We start from the raw sequence: 7,030 nt of genomic DNA, 5'->3' as shown, positions 1-7,030 counted from the left end.
TTAAGTTACCTTAGAAGAATGAGATGGTAAATGTTGAAGATAAGCCTCTTACTGTGTAAGAGGAGAATGTTTAAGTCTGTGCAGAATAACCATTTTTGGTTGTAGTATCAGAATCTGCTTTGAGGTAAAGATGAGTTCTTTCTGCTAATGACTGAAGGAAGACCTGTTGCTTTACCCTTTCGGATCTGTATGTTTATCAGCTCGTACTCAGTTGCAGGTATCAGCTGAACCTTAGATCCTAAAAAGGGAAGTGTAAATGCTACTAAAATAGGTGCACAGGCTTGTCTTTTAACTAGTTCTGAAAGGGTTTTTGGGGGGGAGGCAGATACTTGATTCTAATTACACGTAAATGCAGGCTTACAACTCCTTGCAGCAACTGTCACAATTTTCTCCAAGTGCTTTAAGTGAAAGATGTAACTAGGCTGCTTCTTGGAAGAAGGAACAAACCTTTCTTTGGGCCAAAGTTGCTTTTATATAGTGTCTATAACAGAGGAGGGGAAGAAATGAGATTATGCAGATGGTAAACTAAGTTAAAAACTGAAGTGCTTAACTGCAAAGAGGGGGATACATAAGTAATGCTTTTTTAATGTTTATCAGGATGCTGTAGCAATGTCTACTTTAAAGATTAAAGAAGGGCAAAGACCACTGTTTGCAGTGCTCTTAATTTAGAGCCCAATATTAATTGGCCTTTCACTATTGTTTTATCATCTTAGGTTGTTTTTAATTTATATCTGTCTGTTGTATAACTAAGCAGTCTATCCTTCTTCAGAGTGTAGGAGGCAAATTAAAGACTGCCTCTGGCCAGACCAGGCCATGGAGTAAAGGTCCTCCCTTTTCAGTGCATGTCCCTGGGGCTGGATAGGTGGTTTGTTTTGCCAGGGTGAAGGCGAGGAGTTTGGAAACTGTTGCACCATGCAGGAGTGCAGGTGTGGATTGTATGGCGCTCTGGCTGATCTCCTTCCCCTTCATCTGCCTGGGGCATCTCTTTCTTGCAGCAGGCTTGGACTTGAGGAAAAACATGTCCCAGAATTTCAGCTGCACCAAGGGAATAAAATCTGTTCAAAGCTCGTCATGAGAGCTGGAGCAGAGACTGAGCTGTAGAAAGGACCCTTCCAGGTAGAGCCTTCCTCCCCTCTGCAGTCAGCAAATATGACTGGCAGCTTCTCTTGGTGATGGGACAGCACGGAGGCTGGGCATTCCCGTGTCCTCCCCTTCGCAGCAGTCTGCAACAGCCATAGGAGCTTCCTACAGGTTGCAGAACAGAAGTGAGCAGAGGAAGCTTCTGTGCACTGTACTGATGCATCAAAGTGGGCCTATTACGTGCTGAAGGAGCAAAATGCATCACCTTCTGCAATGCTGGTGCACAAGATGCCTTCCCTGCATTAGTACTAGAAATGAGTCTCACTCCCAGAGGCCAAAAGGAGGAGGGGAGAGAGCACTGCAGGGGGAGGGAAGCCCTTGGAAAGGGGGCCTGGGGGCAGAGGGCTGGATGGTTCCCAAAGAAGCTGCAGCCCACCCCAGTGTGCCTGGGCAAACAGCCACACTCCAGGGTGCTGAGCATGCTCTTGCCTTGGCTCTCACTTTCAAAGAGAACTTACCCCAAAACAGTGTAATAACCCAGCATCTCCTTGGGGCCAAGGTTGCTAGGTGCAAAGCATCACTCCTCCCATCCACAATGCAGCCTTGCGATAAGCCTCTTCCTTTCGTCCTACAGATTGTCCTTTGCTTTGTCCTACAGCTGGCAATGCTCTTCTAAGCCTGGGCTGTTCGCTGCTGTAACACAGGCTATCTGTAAGCCACTGACAGCACCTTGCACCAAAAGGTTTCAGTTCCCTTGCAGCAGCTGAAGGAGGACTGCCATTTTCCTGCTAAAATGAAACAAGGTAGGGCACATGGGCACATAAAGGCAAAAGCCTTCCTTTTGAGGCCATGTGTGTTTGTGTAATAACTACCTTAGAACTGCAACCATAGCACTGGGCAAGACCTGCTACAAAAATTTCATCTTACAATTTGGTATCATGACAGGAAGCCATTTGACTTACTGACTTTCAAAATTAAAAAAAGAAGAAAAAAAAAAAAAAAAAGCAAGCCGTTCCTGGCCTTCAGAATTCGAGAAGAGCATGAGAATGTGTCTAAAGCCCCTGCCTTATTCAGAACTGAAAGAAACATTTAAGATAACTCTTTAACAATAGTCTTAAGAGGGTTAGCAGTGGTAGAGCAGTATCTAGCACTTAGCCTGCTCTAAGTGGCAAATTTAGAGCTGTCCTAACAAAGATGATTGTCAGGCAATCCCTAAGTGCAGTCACCTGCCATCAGCTTTCAGCTGCTCTCTGCTATTCTCACACCCTAATTTCTGCAAACATAATTTGTGTATATAGAGAGAAGACGCAAAACACTTTTTTGCATTTAAACAATATCTTTGGAAAAACAGACCAAATGAACTGTTAGAAGAGTTTGGACTAAGACCAGTTAAAGATGCTCAAATTGTTAAAGCAATCCAAAATTACAGAACAAAAACTGTAAAAAAATTCCTGGCCTCATCTCAAGAACATGTGTGTATGGGAATTTGGTAAAAGGGAGAACTGTGTTACTGCTAAACATATAAACAGAAGTGCCTCTGAGGAAAAAAATACTTAGGGCAATACCTTTAACTGTTCCGTCTGTCAGCAGCCACCCCTCCCTCCCCATGCCCACTGGAACAGACCAGCACCCTGATGTGTGCATCTACACACTGTGATTGTTTTCCTCCCACTCCTGACTGTGAAGTGCTATGGCCCAGACTATTCTGGAGGCTATTAAAAAAAACACTTCCTTCTTAGGTCTTGGGATGTTTTTTTTTCTATAAATTTAAGAGATCCAATCATGTATGCAACAGCTGATCAAACCCTGAAAACAATTGAAACATTTGTTTTTATGAGTTCAGGAGGCACTGGCTTACTACTCTCACGACCTAGTATCACGGAACCCTGACTGCTCTCACTACATACTGCCTGAAGAATTCACAGCATTGCAACGTTTTCAAGGCCAGTTCCTATTCTCCCTCATATCATAGATAAACTGTGCCTCTGTATTAACCCAGGAAAGGAATTTACTCCAGCCACAAGTACTGTCACAGGCCTGAATAATGAAGTATTGAGCAACAACAAAAACCCAAGCCCTCAGAGGTCATGTTCTGTACATGATTACTGCATTCCTCCGTTGGCAGCAGCCACCCATCTGTTTAGTTGCCCATGATCATGTTCTCCCTTTGCTGAAAGTTGAGCTAAGTATAATTGGCTTCTCCCTCCTCAGTGAAGGGTTCTGTGCAGACAGCACTAAAACTATGTGAGAGCTGGATAAAGAAAGCAACCACTTCTATCAGTTTACCCATTACTCAGGCGCTTTAGGCAAAAGGGAGAAGGACAGCCTTGCTGACATGTATTTTAACATCTACTGACACTACGCCCTTTGAACAGTCACAGTGCAGGAGGAGATATTGCTTTGATAAGCGTCGTCCTGTGCTGATAAAGGAACCTGATGCACTGGAGTAGAGCTACACACAGAGATAAAGTAACTAGCGCCACATTGCCTAAACATTTAGGGAAACTGCACAGGTACCACCTTATTTTCTACAAGTCACAGAATCATAGAATAGTTGAAGTCAGAAGGGACCTCTCTATGTTGTGCAGTCTAGCCCCCCCTTCTCAAAGCAGATTTCCACAGGCTAAACGAAGCAGCATCCTATTTTGCATCATGTGAGCCTCAAAACACATCTTAAAAAACTCAGCTGTAACAGGTGAGGGAGGCAAATACAAAATATCTTACCATGCAGCAGATTTAAACATCCTGATTCGTGCCATTTGACCTAGGTTGTGGAACATACTGTCCTTTCCGTATTAATCTCCCTAGCGTGCATTGCTGCTCAGGAATAATTCAGCCTGTGCTAGGCTACTGTAACAGTGAACTATCTCAACTGGAGAATGGTCAGTTATGTTAGTTATGGTTATATTAATTAAGGTCAAGTGCAGCACTTCTGATTTGCCTGTATAAAGACTGTATTATTTGCTGTGAATGTAGTAACAAAGGTCAACTTATTTTTAACAAGTTAATTTACACTGTAAACGTAAAAACTATACATCATAGATTATAATTTAGCAGACTGGTATGAAAAGGTGGGCTGTAACCTTTTCAAAGACCTGCAAACACACTGAGGCTGAAGTTTATCAAAATGCGTGCAAGAGTGAGGGACAACACTTGCCGTATGAAGTTCAATTGCAAACGGCCAGCGATGCGCTTAACACCTTTGTCTCTGCAGCAGGTACGTGTGGTTCAACCAGGACTATTCTTAAAAGTTTTAGTACTAAAGCTTGCAAGTGAAACAGTGCTCTGAGCAGCTGCTCGAGTGATAACCTGCTTTTGAAAATATTTAGAGGAAACAGCTAATATATTCCAGCCAGATAACTGCATAGTTTCTTAACATAGATATCACAGAACAGTTTTTTTTTTTGTTTGTTTTTGTCTATACATTTGCCATATTGTAGGCTGGTATATCTGGGGGTGTAGTTGCCCAACTGCTTGTGTTAAAGACCTCCTTTGCACCACAGCTGCTCAGTGAGTCTGTAAAACAGATCCTACCTGATTGTAGGGGCAAAGCGACATCGGAGAGTGAGGCAGGGAAACCACCGGTAGCTGCATTTAGGAGTAAGAAGGGGGTAGAACGAAAAGTCTCAAGTAACTGATTTAAAAGTTATTTTAACTGCAATAAGAGAAATGGGGTACCAGAAGTTAATCTATACATATCTTGAACTGTTCTCCACTCTAGTGAAATATTTAAAATGAAGTAACAGCAAACTCCCAGCAACCGGATGCCAGACAAAAAAAAAAAAAAAATCACAATTCATCGTGACTGTGATGTGGCATGAGCCAAAAGTGTATCAGCTGATGGTCCAAGGAAATTACTGGGGGCCTCAGGCTTGGTGTTTAACATGGCCGGCAACTAGTGGGAGAAGCTACCATTGTTCAAAAAACGAGGTACAGAGGCCCATCACAGGACTATCCTCCCGCCGCCCCCCTTTCCTTTCACGCCACACAACAGAAGATAGGAAGACAACCAGAGGCTCCTTGTTTGCATGTACCATTTCTGGAACAAAAAAGAAAATCTGTAGAGAGGCAGCATCATTTATTTGCCTCACAGAAGCCTTCTCAAGCATTTGACTCAGATTCCTCATTTGATCCTCAGTCAGTCAGAGCTTTCATGACAGTCGGAAATGAGAAGGAAGGTGCAAGAAAGCTTAGTATGACCTTTTGGACTTCTGGTTCAGTGTTGCAAACTCCTGCCATTTCACAACCAGTGGGATGGCTTTGTTTTCTCAAGAAGCAAAATCTGAATCAGTTACCCAAGCAACAATTTGAAAGGTACTTTTTCGCTTTCTCCATTAAACACCTTCCCAATCTCCTCAGGAACTGTCTATCAACACTGTGAAACGAGGAGCAAGAGCTACGTCTATGCTATCGCAATGGAAGAGGACTTGTGGAGGGAAGATGAGGAGCATGCTGTGCCCAGAAAGCTTCAGACCCTACAGGAGAGCAGAGGGAAAGCGCCAAGGAAGGGAGAGCCCTTCGTCAAGTGCAAGATAGTAGGAAAGAGCAGCTCTAAAGAAGAAACAAAATTTCTACCCATAAAACCCTGTCACACCAAAACATACCCGAGGAACAACCGCCAGCAGAGAGAGATTTACTTTGCCCCCAGACTGGGCAACAGTTCTTGGGAATTAAGACAAAAATGCAGGGAAGACAAGTCTGCGCAGAGGGGAAGGGACAGGCGAGCGGTATTTACTGACACCAAAACCAGGTGTCCTTACTGGATTAAATGGATCCCGGAGACACTTGACCTCTCCTCTCAAGTCTCTAGGCGCAGGCTCCTCGCTACCCAGAAGTGACAAAAGTAGTCAGCTGTGTCTTGGACCTGAAAGCCACGTCACACCAGGAGGACATGATTAGTAACACGGCTAACTCCCCCTTAGCGGGGACTGCCGCAAAGCGGTGCAGCAGAGCAGCCTGCTCCGTCACAGAGGTGCCTGAGCTCTTGAAAGGGAAAATTCCTTATTTTCTTCAGCTTTATCTTATCTCTAATAGGTTTAACTCAGGTCCCTTCTCCCCCCCATAAGGCTTGCTTGTGAGCAGTAAATCTTACAGGGTCCCTGTGATGCAGGCAGTACTAATTTACAAGTAGATTCGTTCAAATAGTTACCCGAGGGGGAAAAAAAATAGGCCTGGAACCACTGACTAAAGCAAACCTGGCAAGTTATCATACATGCCCAGATTTGATACTAAGTTTCCATGCTTGGAAAAACAGGAGAGAATTACTTTTTTGGCAATAATCGCTCAAGTTTTTCCCCTGGTGTCCAACTCCTCCGTTCAAGCCTGCTCATGGATTTTAAGATGGATGCCAAGTTCTGTCCTGGAAAAATTCATGCTCTGGCATAAGTAATTGCTGATCAAACATTATGAAAACACAAACAGCAGGATTCCTCACCCAACTGCAGGTTCTCAGCTTTCTAGTTCAGTGTTTTGCTCTCCTCTACAGCATTCTGCTCCTGTCCTAGAAGGTGAAGGAACTTGGGAACACTCGATGGTTGTTAGAGGAAATCTGAGGGTTTTAAATAAAAGATTAGCTGCTGCTTCTCAGGCCCGTGCACAGACAGAACTGAAGACACACAGCTTCTTTTGTGAACAGAGGAGGCCTGTCTGCACCGCGCTTTTCAAATTTAGCCATACTGCAAAGATACAGCTACTAAAAAGTCATGGGACAGGCAAAATAAAAAACAGTGGCAACAAAAACTTCAGGCATATCTCTGCAATTTCCTGGTGTAATTTCTAGCAAAAACATTAATTCTACTTCATTTTTTATACTCAGATTTTTAGAATTGGAACATACATTTTGTCTGCTGTCACCAGTTAACTCATAGAAATTTTGTTGAGAAAATGAGACATAAAATTGGGAAATAAAATGATCTGCATTTCAGCTACAACTCATTATCAATGTACAACT

This window comes from Dromaius novaehollandiae, chromosome 12, assembly GCF_036370855.1.
Source record: "Dromaius novaehollandiae isolate bDroNov1 chromosome 12, bDroNov1.hap1, whole genome shotgun sequence".
Classification (NCBI taxonomy): domain Eukaryota; kingdom Metazoa; phylum Chordata; class Aves; order Casuariiformes; family Dromaiidae; genus Dromaius; species Dromaius novaehollandiae.
Note: the sequence above shows the minus strand (reverse complement) of the source record.